This window comes from Polyodon spathula, chromosome 15 (genome assembly GCF_017654505.1).
Source record: "Polyodon spathula isolate WHYD16114869_AA chromosome 15, ASM1765450v1, whole genome shotgun sequence".
Taxonomy (NCBI): Eukaryota; Metazoa; Chordata; class Actinopteri; order Acipenseriformes; family Polyodontidae; genus Polyodon; species Polyodon spathula.
The window spans coordinates 29,907,076-29,924,623 of NC_054548.1; the positions used below are offsets into that span (position 1 = coordinate 29,907,076).

General features: G+C 34.6%; 1 long non-coding RNA gene across 1 annotated transcript; it reads left to right on the top strand.

Annotated features, from left to right (window-relative positions):
• Positions 1-284: 284 nt before the first annotated feature.
• On the top strand, positions 285-2,178 carry LOC121328007. Its single transcript, XR_005951628.1, has 2 exons — positions 285-1,124; positions 1,469-2,178. It is a non-coding gene; the product is annotated as an uncharacterized LOC121328007 (long non-coding RNA).
• Positions 2,179-17,548: the final 15,370 nt, after the last annotated feature.

Consider the following 17,548-nt stretch of genomic DNA (forward strand, 5'->3'; position numbering starts at 1 on the left):
GATTTTAATGACGCATTTTATGACTAATCTGCTTCCAAGTCACTTGACATTATTATTATATTATATATATTATTATTATTAGTGTTTGTTTTTAGAGATTATTTTATTAAACCCCCAAAAGACAAAACAAAAGCAATAAAAAAAAAGGCAGATTTAATGATTTTTTAGATGAAGATGTAAAAAACTAAAGAAATTGAATGGTCTGTAACTTAAAGCAAAAGACAAAACAAAGTTACACAAAAACTATCACATTAAAAAGAGGCATACGGGAATACGTCAAATGGAATGGTCTGTAACATAAAAGCAAAAGACAAAACAAAGCAATAACAAAAAAAGGCAATTGAAAAGAGCAAAAATAATTAAATAAAATGTAAAGACCATTCCAAACCCCCCACCCCCATGGTCACAAAAAGAGCTGAAATCCATTTTACCCAGCCACTGTAACTGAACTATGGTGGCACACACATCTGTGCAAGCTGGATGTCATTCAGACCAGTAAGTATGTGCCTAGAGGAGGTTCAAACTAGAACTGGAGACCAGAGGGAAGAACCTGCTACAGCTGACCTGTTGCCACAAGAAAAAATGTCAAGCCCATTTTTCATAAATATAGCAGATTTATATATTTACTTTACTCTTCGCAGAACTATTTGACACATGTACAAAGACCAATGCCCAAAGTATTGTACACTATAGCAGCTCCCTGGCTTCACCCATATTTTATTGTTTATCATAAACAGAATGTAATTCACGCCTTTGTAATTTAGAACAGTAAGCCAGAGACTTAATTCTGTCAGTGGATTCCATGTGCAAGTTTTGCCTTATAGTAGTGTTGTGTACAAGAGGATCAACTAAAAAACAGTAAGTGATTTTTTTTTTTTTTTTTTTCCCCCCCACCTCACATTATGCAAATAGACACATTGTGCCTTGGACCCAGCTCCCAATGTCCCATCTTTTATTAAGACTAAATCTTTAAAAATAAATAAATAAATAAAAATCTGAAAGTTTTCTTCAGTGTATATTTTTATCTTTCTAATACTTGGTGTTTTCATTTTCAGTTCAGCCATGGAGCTCTTGGGCAAATGAAAAGTGGAACCTCAAATTCACCTTGTAACATTTTTATAAAGGTAGGAACTTGTAGATGTTATTTTGTAAAATGCAAAGGTGTGTAAGATTTTAAATAAGGTGAAAAAAAATAAATGCAGTAACAAGTCTGAAGGAGCATGGTAGCAATCTTGAAATATTTATGTAACTGCTCATCATCCAAAGTGTAATCCAGTTCAGATTTCCATAGACTTAAATATCTGCCCATTTGCAAACCCCATACTTGTATTCTGTGGTGTGATTCTACAGTTTTTCATCTGCAAGCTTTTGTCCTGCAGACAGTACCTGTGCTTCCAAGAATGTGGAACTGGCCTTAATGAAGTGATCAGAACATTTATAGTACATGAATTGGGTTTTACTTCTGCAGGCCACTATCTCTGGACCCCCAAGATCAGCAGCATGGCCAACAACAATCAAACCTCACTTGCTTGACTTGTCCTGATGGGATCCCCCAGAAAATGATCTCATATTGTCTGTTTTAAGCCACAGGTTTTAAAAACGTTGTTCAAGAAAAATGGTGACAAAACGTACATTTTGCATAGCTTTAGCATGAATTTGATGCAGAACTTTTATATTCCAGTCAATCTCAAAGACACCTCTTAGTTGTTGTAGTTTGCATAGCTGTATTAATCATTTACATATATAGTATGTTAATGTTTTATACATGGGTCTTTTTTTTAACATGTAAATAAGACCAATTACATTACTTGAGCTGAGCAGTTCATTGTTTACTCCAATATGTTGAAATTATTTGCAGTGGAGTGGGTTGGGTGTTTATCCTTTTAACCAGTACGACTCTATTAATACAACTATCTTTACTTGCTATCAATGTTATAACTTTTCTCAAATGTCATGGATTTTGTTAGTCTTGTATTTTTTAGGATGCATAAAATGGAAAAAATAATTTGTTTTTACACTTTGTCCTTTCAGCATTTGTTATTGATGATAATATTTGTACTTTTGACAGCTGCGGGTTTAGGCAAACTTTCTGAAATCTGGTTATGAGCCTTTCAGCAGCTTTGTCATTTATCCATCAGCATTCACTATTAAATAGTGCCAGACTAATCTGGCCCCTCAGCTGTGCAGACTGCCTGTTGTGACTGATCAGCCTGCATGAGTGCTCACAGCATCTCCAGTCGCATCACATTTGCATAAAATAGGACGGATAACCAATCAGAGCCCAGAAATGAAAATGCTCAGCACCATGCCTGTCACAGTTGTTGTTCAACTAATTGTGAAAAATTTGATTAGCTGGATTTTCACTGTTTATCATTAAGACTCCTCCAAATTTGCCTTGGCTTGTATTTCCCGACATGTAGCTTTTAAACACAAAGTACCCTCAACCCTCCCTTGGGGTTACTTTCCCTGCCCACCAGCTTTTAATGCTTGGCTAAATTAGGTCCACGTTGCAGGAAAACACAATTAATAAATGGGAAGACACACAGCCATTGCACTTACAATTTATTTATTTTTTTAAACCAACTCGTTACAAAGAACAGCAAAAGCTTTCTTAGATGGCTTTCTGCATGAGGTATTAATGATGTTATTGCAAGTTTTACATTGTATGTGTGTCTTTTTATAGTTAAGTTCTTTTTAATCATTGTTTAAATTGTGTGACTGTGTTTTTATAGATGTTTTAATGTGCTTACTAATTCAGTTGCTTTAGTATGCTTTTATATTAAGGTTCTATACAGTATTGTGTAAGTTTTGAGTTCTTTCATTTACCATTTAGCAAAACCAGCTACGTTCAGTTTTGCATATCCTAACACGACAAAGTCACAGATGAGTGTCTGAGCTAAACCCCGAAAGGCAGGAGATTAGCAGAGATAGTGTGAGATGGGGGAGGGGAACTGAAAGACAAGATGGATGCGGCCTGTTGGGTACAACGTGGTATGCAGCCCCCCCTTTTCCCCCCCGCAGAGGGGATGTGCAATGATAGAGGTGAAACCCCTATCACTGGACAGAAGTAAAACAAATGGGAGTGGAGTCAACAGTTGTTTACAAAGGTATAAATACCCAAAATGGTAAAGTCTTGTCAGTCTTTTCATCTCTTTCGACTTGACTCCATGGATATCCATGCTTTCTGATACAAACGTATGCACTGAGCTGTACTGAGGCCTTGTCCGAAGTCAGTTTAAATCTCGTGCTTATATGATTGTATTGGAGGTATACCTTTCTTGTATATAAAGTGCTTTTGAATCAAAAACCATTTGTCAGCTTAATCTTTTTCACTACATTACTTGCTGTAATTTTTATTTATTTTTAATTACTGTATAGTGAAAATAGCATGGGAGGTAAAATAAAAGCAGTAACAAGTACAAATGCTTTTGCTTAAAACTTTGGTTTAGTTAGATGAAATTTGTTTACTGTAAGAAGGTAGTTAAGTTAGTTGGTATTTTTATATTTCTTTTAGTAGAATGATAAAATATTGGAAATGAAGGGAAGATGTGAATTTTAACTACCATAGTGTTTATTTGCAGAAATTGAGACTCCATGTTATTTTTCTCATGTAGTTTATATGTACCTCCACTTGTGCAGTTTTGCTAATTTTTTTTGTTCTACTTTGCATCCAAATCAAGGCACTGGATTTACTTGCTGGTACCAACCTCAATGTGTCCTGAACTCAATCCCATCATAATTATGCACTGCATTGATATACACAATGTTATTCTACCAGAAACCCATACGAAAATTCTCTTTTTTAGCTGTTTAAAAATGCCTGGAATTTGGGATTAAATATTTAATCCTCAATTTATGTGCTGTGCATTATTGTTGCTGGTGTATCCAGTGATATATACACAAAGTATGTGGGGGAAAAAAAAAAAGAAAGAATAATCAAGAACACTGTGTTGAGCACTTTCCTTGGCACATATGTGTCTCAGCATCTTTATTCTGGTTACTACCCAGCTAGCTGATAAGTGAACGAGCATTTCAGTGTAAAGTGGAGCGATCAAAAAAAGAAACATTCACAGTTATGGATGACTCCATTGTTAAATTTGATGGTTATGGTTTTGACCATACTTGTGTTTTCCAGATAGTAGGAAACAGCTTGAAGCTTCCCTATTGCCCCATTGATGAGACCAGTGGCAATGTCAATGTTCTTGTGAAGCACCAGTTTGCAGCCTATTTTGACTCTTATGGTAGTTTCTAGTCCAGCTGTAGAACTGCAGTCAGCCGTGTAGGTGTTCATTCTTTTCAGCACATTTCTCTGGAAGTTACTAGGGCAGTCCACAGTCCATAAGATGAATGTAATGTCCTCTCCAGGCATACGATCAAGCATGGCAGCCTGGATCTGATTACAGGCATCTACAGTAGACATGACGCAGGTTGAGCTTGCATCTTTGTCATCTGAGTCTCATGTGTTTGATAATTTGTTGTTTGTAGCTGGAAATATCTCCTCTTTCCATAGGTATCAAGCATAAAGTCAACAATCTGCAATCAGCTTAGTTGGTGGTTCTGAGTCGGGCACCGTTAAGGAGGTTACCAAAAGTTCTGTCCTGTTTCTGGCGCATATTAAGTGTGAGTTCATCATACGCAAACAAATTCCACAGATCCAATGATCCCATGGAGCCAGTCAGTTTGTGCAATTCCTCATGAGTAACTGGCACATACAGTGGCTTTGTTTCACCCATGCTGTGACAGTTTGAATAATAAGTCTTCCCTGTGACTCCAGTGCCACTCACAAATATGCAGAGGATGGGAGTGTTTGTTTCAGTTTGTTGTTGCAAAGTTTTGGCAATATGGTAAAAAAAAAACTCTGCTGATCTTTATTAAAGCGCTAGAGCACATCTACATTTTATAGAACAGGTTGTGCTGCCACATCTCTGAATTCAACCATTGCCTCTGCAGCCCACAGAGGAGCAAAGTGAACTTTAATTTACGGTCCATCTGTTTCAAGCTCATTGTCCTCTTCAGCCTCTCCCTGTTGTTTCTGCTATACTAGTTGGGTTAACTGCTCATCAGCTGCAGTTATGTCTTCTAGTTGGTCATGATAGGCCATAGCTTTTTTGAAGGCTTTCCCTACAAGCATGGAAGGCTTCCACATAGGAATGGCACCCTTCAGATAGAAGGTCTGTTCTGTCTTTCCATGGCTTGAAAAGTAGGATGGCATAGAAGTGAATATCCATATTGCCTTCCCAAGCTAACAAAATGGCTGGATTGTAGTCATTGGTTCTGACTTCTGCACTACTCCGTAGTAGATCATAGAGTCTGCCATGAGTGTACAAGTCTGAGAAACGCAGTAGGTCTAGTTTTTCCCCCAGTCTTCCAGAGTGTCATCCTGTATGTGAAGCATTTGGTAAAGATCAGTAGCTGTGCCTTTCTTTCTTTCACTGTGTATGGGATGTATTGTGTAATTGTTGTAAATTACAGCCTCTTCATCCGGTTGAGCCTTACGTAGCAAAGGTTCTTTGGGGTGAGGTTGTTCTTTGGTTGTTGCAAGTTCAGAGAATGGTACATTTTTTTAAATAATTTTTTTGTGGTGCGATATGTGCTGTTTTTAAAACATCAATACATTGTTTAATATAAATGGTGTGGATATCAAACTGCTTGCGTTCCCTTGTTTATTTTGACGTTGTAGAATCACCTGATTGGTACATGTCCAGTTATTTAGTTTTTCTGTTTAAATAATCACTACAGATTCTTAAAAAAACTAAAAAAATAAGAAATGGAAGAACAACAACATTTTACCTTAGTTTGACAATTAATATCTCATCTGTGTACAAGAGGTATTTACGTTTTTTTTTTTTTTTTTTTTTTTTTCCTTCAAATTTGATGTAAGAAAGTTTCAGACTTTTGGTACTGGTACAGATGGGAATTCGAAGTGATATAGTTTTGCCGCTGCAACATGGTGAAAACAGCAAAACTCTTGGAGCTCTATAGAGACTCTTGGTAATTTCAAACAAGTTTTTCGAACTACCATTCCTCTCAATTAGACAAAGTCCTAAGGATATAATCATGGTATGACTAATTACTTGTTGATATTGTAACAGGTCATTAACAATTGTTCACATGGTTTATTTTAGAAGTACACTAGTCAAGAAAATGCTTTAAATTTAATGTATTCTTTAAGCATTTGCAATATTTTAGACTCAATGGCGTTATGTAATTATCAGGTATATTTTAAGCTTTGTTTTATTAATTTGTTTGCTTATTTTAGGTATAGAAAAATGCATTTAAACTTTTGAAGAAAGGAAGTAGTTTGGGTAATGCAATGAAAATAAAAAGTTCACAGGGGGTGACCACATTTTATAGTCTGAGTTTTCTTCTTGACATACTCTGTACAGTTTGCCAATTTTGACATATTATTTTAATTCCAAGTGTCTACAACAGAAGCTTCACAAATGTAACCTTGTCAGAGTCTTACTTTATCGTAAGAGAGACATAATTTTAAGCATTTAATAGGGTGGATTTATGTGGTGTAGTTTATTTCTTATGCACACTCAAACAGCTATCCCCAAAGACAACATTAAAAATGTGATTAGTTAGCTTCCATCAATAACACAAAATAAGAAAACACTGAAGGGACAGGTTTGCAGAGGCCACAGCACAGCATGTAGTAAACAATATATGGCCTAATAAGTTTACATTTGCAGGCTCATTTGTTAAAACTCTTGAATTTCTAATTTGTGTCGACAAGATAAATGGATGGAGCCTTTGTAATGTGTGAAATTAATACTGATGGATGGGGAAGTGTGTTTTTTATTTTTTTGCAGGCATTTTGGTAAAAATGTGTTAAATTGTAGTGGTAGGCACTGTGTGTGTTGTATAGTATATGTAAGCAATAAGGCACGACAGGGTGTGGGATTTACTCTAATATCCACATGCCCCGGGTGCGTTGTAAGTCACGAGGGGAAGCCAAGTGGCTTTAATCGCCCGGGCCGTGTGGATATTAGAGTATATCCCACACCCTGAAGTGCCTTATTGCGCTTAGAAAATGCATCAACCAACATTACAAAAAAAACCAACAGCAACATAACATGTTTTAATTAACCAAAAAGTAATTTTTATTAAATAGCCTTCCACCTCTGCTTGACCTTAGAAAAAATAGTCCCTTAAAACATAAAACAGTAAAACCAAAAATGCATTAATTAAAAAATAATTTCAGATGTTGAATTGAACATTGCCATTGAAAGTGCAGTTTTGATTAATTACACTTCTTGTAATTCTTGGTTTATTCATTACATTTTAAAGTAAAATATTGCTGCCCATGTTCATCATGACACAGCACAAATGAGTCTGCCTTTAAATCACACAGACCCTTCCTCACAAGACCTGCAGTAGTATCAGGTGAGTGTTGTTTTTTTTTTTTTTTTTTTTTTTAAATCATCCTTTGTTATCTGGGGTAGTAACAGGAGGTATCAATACCAGATTTGTGCTACAGCTTCACAGTGGCGAGAAAGACGTTAGTTGCATGGAATACCTGGTTATTTATCAAACTGACTTTGCAATTTACAGCTTAGTAACCTGGAGAACTACTGGACCAGTGATAAGAAACAATTTTAAACAATGCAGGGCACAGCAGAAGACATGATACCATCATACCTGGACACATTTAAAAGGTATTGCAGGAACTATCGAGATTAATTTATAAATGTTCAGCATCAGATCACATAGCTGTGCAGGGGGTGGGTCCAGTGGCAGCAGGCAGGCAGACCGAAGAACAGATACCTGGAGCAACGGCAACAAAACGTCTTTTAACACCAATGTCTCTTAAGAGGGACCCAAATCTTTTGTGAAAAGCTGAAAGTTTAAGAGATATTTTTAAGAAACTATTTTCAAAATTAGACAGGGAGACGCCGTAGTTCAGGGAGAAGGAACAAGTTTTTTTTATTTATTTGAATACTTTTGCTTTTTTTCACTACTTTAATCATTGGTGTCCAATATAGACTCATTTAATATCTCATGTACACTTCGGTTTCCCAAAAGTTCAACGTTTACATAAATCTCGTCGGTCATGTTTTTTGCGATAAATTCCAATATGTCTGCCGTTTTTATTTTTAAATTCTAGAGCTATGGATATCTGCCAGTGATTTGCCTGTTTTTGGAAAAAAGTGCCGACCCATGGTGGTGTGTTATATCAACCCCCACATGTGACCTATTTTGACCAATCCAGATAGATTATTTAAAATACCCATTTTTTTAAATATATATACACATACACACACGCACTAAAGGTATTGTGGTGACATTGTTAGCGGCAACTGCTGATGGACGGACAATTTAGTGATGACTATATGGACTCATGTATGATCGGCCTTAAAAATGAGCATTATGCTGTTGGATAACAGGTAGTGGTAAATGTAACTGGTTTACTATGGAATATAATTCATGTATAGATTACCAATGGATTTTTTTTTTTTGGGGGGGGGGGGGGGGGGGGGGGGGGGGGGGGGGGGTATAATTTCAGTGGGCATCCTAAGGGAAAGTGTTTTGGCTAGTTTAGTACTGCGTTACAGCTTTAAAAAAAAAAAAAACCACCACCACCACCACTGATTTTTATTTTACTGTCCTTAGCTACTGATATTTATCTGGAACTCCATAATACTGTGCTTCTCTGCTGCCTCTGTTGCTTTCTGTTTTTTTTTTTTTTTCCTTTCTTTAAAGCTCATTACTTGATTATGTAGTTCACATTTTGAGACTGCAGTTGTGGGGGAACACTTTAAAGTGTAATGTACTACATGTTTATTTTTTTGTAATTTTTTTTTTTTTATTAAGTTGTAATCTTTACAAGCCATATAAAATGACTTATAGTGTGAGGTTTGGCTGTAGCTCAATACTTTCACCTTTTCAGAGAACACTTCTTCTATTTACCTGATCAGTGTTGCAGATTCATGAAAAGTGGAAATTGGGCTTCTTACCTGCTCACAAGTACAAACATGAAGGGGAAAAAAAAATCTGCAATACTTACAAAGTACTTTTCAACAGAATGGAAAGTGCATCGAGGTATTTCTAGGTAAGGACAAACTAGAGACCCCCACTGTTAAAATGCTCTGTGTTGTTTTTGCATGTAATGGAAAGCTTTTTGTTTATGCAATTTCTGTGCATCTCAAAGATAAAGTACTCTCCTTGCTTTCTATCTCATAACCCGCCAGCTCCAAAGAACCCCTTTTAAATAATTGATCTGATCGTGGCCTTCCATAAGCAAACTAGTCCACAGCAACTTCAGCAAAAATATGATTAATTTAACATCTTTTCCATGACATCTTCTGTTAACACATCCCCTTTTTCACTTGGCTCCACACTGGCTAAAATTGGAATACAAAGTGAAGGCATGCAGGTGTGTATTTAAAATTGCTTTCTATATAAGCTGGTCCAAGAAGTGGAAATATTGGAAATGACAAGGAACAGTATATAAAGCCTCATTTCAATAGAATTTAGTAATCCCAATATGTTTATACATACAGTATATTCAGCTGTAAGAAGCATGTTTATTGTCTTTCAAATTAAGGGAAAAACATTTATTCAACCCACTCTGCAAAATAATGAGTTGTAGCTTTGTTTTACATTTTCAATTATTTCCTTTTTAGTGTCAGACTATCTTTTAAGATGTTTGCATAACATAATTCATAGCTTTTTTAATGCAATTCCTATTCTGTATATATATATATATGTATATGTATGTATATATATATATATATATATATATATAGTTTCATTTTATATTTTCTGTGTTAAGGTGCTTCCACTTTAGTTTTCAGGGTTGTTCTTCTGTTCCAGTTGCTTGCCATACATACTGTATGTAAGTCAGGCTTGATCATTCACAGTGTCTATATAAGAGTAAGCATTTGCCTTGTAATGAACCTGTATTAAGTTTATTTTTGTATGGCTGCCAGTGCAATAGAATTGTGCTCTTAATTTGTGTTTAAAAAAAAAACAAAAAAAAAAAACTATAAGTGCAATGTGATCCATTCATAGTTCCACAAACCCTTTCAAACAGCTACTCGGCATCATTGTCCAGGGGTCACAAATGGAGTTTAGACAAAGGGGCATTCAGAACAGAAAATAGGAGGCACTTTTTTACACAGAGAATTGTGAGCGTCTGGAATCAACTCCCCAGTAATGTTGTTGAAGCTCACTCCCTGGGATCCTTCAAGAAGCTGCTTGATGAGATTTTGGGATCAATAAGCTACTAACAACCAAACGAGCAAGATGGGCCGAATGGCCTCCTCTCGTTTGTAAACTTTCTTATGTTCTTATGTCTGCATGTATTGTAAACGTCTCCTTTGCCAATTACTTTGGAACAGGCACGTTTTACCACCCAGTGATGTCACAGTTATCAAGAGACACTTTTGTTTGGCAGCCCACACAACCTATTACTTATAGACAGCCAAAGTAGAACAGAGGCTGGCATATTATTTCCAATCACTCGTGTCTCCTTATATTCCCTCTCACCCTCTCTGCTCATCCTCTACTGGCCCACTTATGCCTTCTCTTCACTCTCCCTCCTCCCATGCTTGCTCCTCTTCCCTCACCCCCCTGGAACCAGCTACTAGTTTTCCTCAGGACTGTTTGAGTCTTTTCAAAACTCACTTATTCAATCTTTATTTGTAAATTCCTATATATACTGTGTGTGTGTGTGTGTGTGTGTGTGTATATATATATATATATATATATATATATATATATATATATATATATATACACACACACACACACACACACACACACAATATGTATATAAATTGGTATTGTTTACTTTATGTTGTATATATGTTTGATTTGCATTTTTATTGCCTGTAATTTTTATATACTTTTGTATAATTTTCTGTAAGTTGCTTTGGATAAAGGCATCTGCTAAATAAATATACTTTTTTTTTTAAATGTTATAATTATGTTGAACCTTAAATGATCATTATTTATGTAACTTATTAACGCATAGATGTCTTTTATATCAAAGCCTGCAAAAAACATAGAGCTGCATAAATGTAGAACTGTAGCGTAAGCACATTTTCTAACTGGTTAGAGAATACAGTTGAAACTGAAGCATAACAGAAAAATCATGTGTTCCTGGTACATTTTTACATGAAAATGCTATCTGTGGCTTAACAGTAATTTTGTTCATGATGTAGTTTCTGGTTATACAAATAAAGAAATGTCTCATCATATAATAAAGTATTTGTTTTTTAAACATGTTGTTATTGACAGAGGTGTTTTAAAGGTATTGTGGACCGTAATTCATACAACTGCTATCCACTGTACCACAAATTCCATGTAACTCAAATTAAAACCATAAATCAGATTAGGCCCCAGATCATTTCTTCAGCATTTGATTTTGCTCCATAAATCATAGATGATAGGCATTACATTTACTTGTGACCATTTTAGCACACATTTTCTGGTTTAAATATTACACGACAAAACATTTCTGTGCATTTAAACCAGTATTTAGGTTTAATTTTAAATAGATACATTTGTCTTTATTTATTTATTTTTTAAATTATTTTTTCTAATCAACATCAGTTAAATATGTGATAAACAAGTTGATTTTGGGATTGATGCTATGGATTACTTATGCTATGACAGGTTGTCGATTTGTCCAGTGAAAAGGGCTGTGGGGACACACAAACTGAACATCACTAAAGGGCCTGGCTCATACCTTTATGCTTTAGGTTGCTGTTTTGTTGTTGCTGTAAGCTTTTGAATGGCCCAGGGGGTAGCGTCCTGGTTTTCCACAGTATAGAATAGGGTTTGTGTCTGGATGTGTGTTGTATGTTTTTTATTTGTTTGTTTGGTTTAAAGCAGTAAGGAAGCAGTAACAAAAATTCTAATCCTAAACACATTTTTCTGATTACTACCAGGGGCTAGAGACATTGAAAAATATATAATTGGTCTCATACTGTAAGTCTAGATTCGGGACATATTCAAACAGAAGTACTGTGTTAAGGATGTTTTACAAAACCTTTTTTGTGGTTTTAAAGTGTATTTTCATTGTTCCAAAGCCCTGTTGAACCTTAACCTTTTTAATATGGCCCAGTGATGCTATACACATAGAAACAAGTAATGATGTGTAAAAAAAACAAAAAAAAAAACCACACATTTAATAATAAATACATACATTGGTTTACAAAAACAGATATAGATTTCACTGAAGAATTTTACATTTTTAAAACAAATTAGTATTAGTAAACATTAAAGCATATCAGTATCTTTTTTTTTTTTTTTTTTGCTGCATTTCTTAGTTTCTCTAGTTATGAACCAAGTGCAAACCATTTTACACACCAATTATTACTATGCTCTCTACTTGTCCAATGCATTTTTGCCACGTCTCACACTCATATTTTAAATAGTTCTTTACATTTTTATAAATGGAGTTATAAAATACTTCAGCACCTCAAGCCTAAAAAGTCCCCATTACTAACACACGCGCACACACACATAATCTTGGAAATCCTGAAGTTGTCTGCATGTATCTATATACAGTGCAATGTTTCAGGCTTTACCACGTCAGTGGTCTTTAGAGCCTGAAGGAACAGTCCCTACAGCAAGGTGAGACCATTTGATTATTCTTTATTATTTTGTTTATCGAAACAGGTCACTTCAAGGGATAATGTTGTGGCTTTGTGCTGTGAACTAGAAGTCCAATGCAGACTTCCATTTTTGGTCATCAGGATAAATGATCTACATTGTAGTACCACACACATTCAAGAATATTTGGCAATGTAAAACATCAATTGAAATAGTTCACTGTATTCTTTTTTTTTTTGTGTGTGTGTGCTTATTTAAAGCAACAAACAAATAGGGGTGCTATACACAGTATTTCTTATAGGTGAATAAAATACAACCCAAAGGAATTCTACATCAAGTAACTAGAAAGCACTAACAAACACAAATATTCTGCTTTTGTGAAGTGCCTATTTACCTTTTTTTTTTTTTTTTTACTGGAAGTCTTTTTATGTCAGACCTTGAATTTAAAAATGTCAATTTATATTGACCCTTTTTAAATTGAACTTAACAAAATGTTATTAAAATCCCAGATGTTGTCAACCATGATCAGTGAACAATTAAATCAATCATCAAAATTGGCATGACTCTATTATGCTCCCCATAACATTAAAATACATTGGTTTAAAATAATGACATTTGTTTTTGACACTTGTCAGCAGATATTTACAAATACAGACTATAAGCTTTGTCAATGACACATTTTTTTAACATTTTTAGCAATGCTTTAAAAAAATAATGAAAAAAGCTTTGTTAGTTTAATAGCTAGAAAAAGTTTCAGTTTTTCCTGTTTTGAATGTCAAATAAATAAAGAAGGAACACTAATCGTCTCTTAAGTGGTACAAAATAATAATAATAATAATAATAATAATAATAATAATACATTATGCATTGATTTATTTTTTATTTTGTGGTGTCTGGATAGTTCTTTTAAATCAATACCACCCAATATCCTGAAGAATGGATAGTCTCTTTTTGGTATGAAGTACATGGGACGTTATCAAAGCTTCCTTCTAAAATGCTTTTAGCATGTGTCTTAGTCCACAGTGCAACAAAAAGCTGGAAGAAAGGTTTCAAGCAAACATACTTTCAATCAATAGACATCTTGTCTTTTAAAAATGTAACTTTTCTTCCAGTAAATATAAGCCGATTTTCTCGCACTCAATCGCAGTTTGAAATGTAAATCAAAATCAATGAGATGTAGAAATTGTGTTGTTGGGGAGAAAGACAATGAAATTGTAAAATTTGATAAGGCTATTGATTTCATTTTTTTAAAGAAAGACAAAAAATCATAACTAAACTGGTTTGGCATATTAATGTTTGGGTTGCAAGGAGCATGTTTGATCTATTTGTAAGAACTGCTGTCAGGAGTATTAGTATTCTATCCTTTGGAGCATTGCCAAAATAAAAAGGATCTCTTCAAGCCTTTAGTCGTTACATATCTGTAAGAAGCACTATCAGGCAATGTATGCATTCAGTTTGTTTATACCTAAAATATGTTACCAGTATATATAATAATTAGGACCTGTAGTTTTGCACGCCTTGTCTGTTAACTGCAATTTAGTCATGCAGCCGTACTAAATTTCAGTTTAGACTCAATATAAGTACAGTAATAAATAATAATTTACAATCATCCCATTACTTAGTATCCACCATGTAGTGAATCGGTCATTACTTTAATACAAACTACCAATTAGCAGTTTATTAAACAGAATGTTTTAGATGGCTACTGGCATTTAACTGGCATCATTTTCTTTTTTTTTTTGTAGAGGTATCTATTTGATAATACTTTTTTTCACAGGAGAGGAGCAAGGGCTGTGTGAAGGAAGAACCTCTGGAGCTGGAATTGGAAAAAGGTGCTTGTGACTAGAAAAGAGGACAGGGTATCCCCTTGGCTCACCGAGAGCCACCCTCTTGGAGGTGAGGCCGGACCGACTAGCCTCCAAGGCTGGGAAGAGAGCTTCACTTCCCTCAAGGGGAAACGAATAAATAGGATAGCAGGAGAATCGAAGAGAAGTCCAGAGGTCTACCTACTTGCAAGGGTCATCTTTGCTAAGGGAGGTCGGCAAGGCAAGTAGTGAGCTTCACTTCCATCGAGGGGGTGACTGGAACACTGTAAAAAGAAAAAATAAACAAACATGTAAGGGGGCCAGGGGTCTCTTCCCAACTTATGAGCTGCTACCTTAGCTGGAGGGTTGATGGGTGAGAGGGGGGCGCAGGTATACTTATTTTTCATAGTATTTAGTTTGGTAAGTTAAATATTGTGGTTTTAGATAGCAAGATGTTTTAGTCTGTAAACCGAAAGTAGCAAATACTCATAACCCAATGGATTTGTTTGATTTATGACCTAAGCTGTATTCATTTTAAATCTTGGGTCTGTACAGGAGCATAACGAAAAGGCAAGACAGAGAATAAGGCGTGACTTGGGGTTAAAATTGTGCGATTGAGATTTTGGCAGGGCAGAAAAGGCAGGAGCCTCAGCTCTTGCTCGTTGAACCTCACATAAAGGTTACAATAAACTATATATATATTATATATATAGGTTACAATAAACTATATATATATTATATATTTTCCTTACATTTTAAAAGTAAATAATTTGTAGAATTGTTACATAATGTTTCTAAAAAAAATCTCCCGGCCCTATACGATACTGTTAATTTGTTTACCATTTTTGATGCCCCAATTGTATTTTATAATAATTTGAATTGAAACATTCTATGTCTGCTGCATATTAAGATAGAAACAAACAAACAATTTGAGGACATACCTACCATGGATGGGTTTCTCCGAAAAGCCGATAATATTTAAAATTTTCGGGAGATATTTTATCAGTTCATAATCTATAATTTTACAGGCTATTTCTAATAGTCATTGACTTTTTTTTTTTACTTCCAGGTCATATTAATACGTTTGTTCTTTCTGAAAAGACTTGAGGGTAATGACATATTTACATATATTGTGTGTGTGTGTGTATATATATATATATATATATAATATATATATATATATATATATTAAATTTTAAAAATACGGTTTGTTTATAATATATTTAAAAGTAGGCTAAAATAATTAGCTAATATCATGTAATATCAACTAGTGCATCCAAAATTCTTCCTTTTTTCAGAAACTTTTCAGGGTTGCAGAAATTAGTTTATTTTTCAGAAACTTTGTGGAAAGTTTAAATTCAGTGTTTGTTTATTCTGGCAACTGCTGTACATTTCCTGTGACAATGCTTGGTGTGTATTTATTAATTCATCAACTGTGTTATACATTTGATAAATGCAAATATTAGATTTAATTGTGGCTCAGTAAGGACAGTGGAGGAAAAAAATATATATAAATGTGAGATCACAAAGTAAATGACCTCAGGATGTTGATGACAGGCTTTCAGTCACTGTATCAGATCAATGAATTGTGTTTTACATGGTTCAGTGAGAAACTGTTTTGATAGAGTAAGAGACTTTTTTCTGTTTGATTTCCAAGTCAGGTTGCAGCCTTTATGTATATGATATATACTGTAAAAAATATATATATTTTTTTTGGCAACTTATTTTCGCTAATGGCCTTTGCTGCAATAAATGTTTACACTTCTTTTTCTATGTATGAATAATATATTTCATGACACATTCATTTTATGGATTTTTAATAAACGCAAATTAGACAACATTTCTTGATCGCGAAATATTCTTTTTTTACTGTAGTGTTCTTGTCAAAAAAAATTTGATTTCAAAAGTAGCCTTTCATTTAGACTGCAAGATGTTCTTTAAAACACAAGTTTAAAAACCTTTTTGTTGTGATCTGTTTGTCAGTCTCAGGAAAATGATTCGCCCAAGAAGCTAGAAGCCAGCAGTTCAGTGCCAATCCTTGGCACCTTTTTTTGAGACTGCAAAGATATATTCTGACAGTTGTACAGAATCATGTACAGGTTTATGATACTGCTGTCCTCGAACTCTCCACTTTAAACAAACATTGTAACCTTTCAGGAACTATGCAAATATTAGCCAAATCAGAGGACACTCTCTACTTCTCTCTTAAGACACTTTCTATACATTTGACGCCCAAAACGAATCCCCAAAAATTCTAGACATGTTTGTCCTGCCCGTTATCTCTGCTTAATTCAATAACATTACATTTCAGTTTTACATGAGACAATACTCGGTTATAAATAGACTTTCATAGAACATGAAACAATGGGGACTTCCATGTTGATTGCTGATTTCTATTCCATTCCATTATTCTGATATTCTTAGGTTCCACTGCATACCCAGAATTGTGAATCCTTGCATATTTTATGTACCATTGTTAAAGGAATGTACTAATTAAAAGGGTGAGACAGGTTGTAACAAAGGTTAATGGCTGCTCTTTAATTATGTGATTTGGGGCACATTAAGACTTGACCTGTGTCAAAACAGTGTCTTCCCTATATTAGTATGCTGCCTTCTCATTTTTAGAGCTGTCAAGGGATATATATATATTTTAAACATTAAGATAAAGTATACTACCGGTAATATGCAGTTCACATTATTGATTATATTGATACTTAATGCATATAACTGTGTATTCCTGCTATCAGTTGTATACATTATTTCAACAAAATGCATTTTTTGCATTAAAATACAACACTTTCAATACATACTTTACATCAGTACAAAAGTAAATCTTCCTTACATTCCTGAAACAAAACCATGTTAAACGGCTACCAAAATAACAAATATATATAATAATAATCATACCTAGAGCTGTAGAACTTAGCTATAGTTAGAAACTATAGTCAAGGCTTTTGAGATTCATAACTGGCAAAATTGGAAAATTGTAGCTTTACACATAAACATTTATATTTTTGAGCCACAGACAGCTGAGACCACATATGTCGCCACTAACTGCATTTTCCACCTTATTACCCACAATTCCTGTGGTTTGTTGGAACAGTGGTCAGTTTGTTTGGGCTGGTTCTACCTCTTGCTTGCTAAGCACTTCTGGACAGAAAGGAATGACAGAGCTC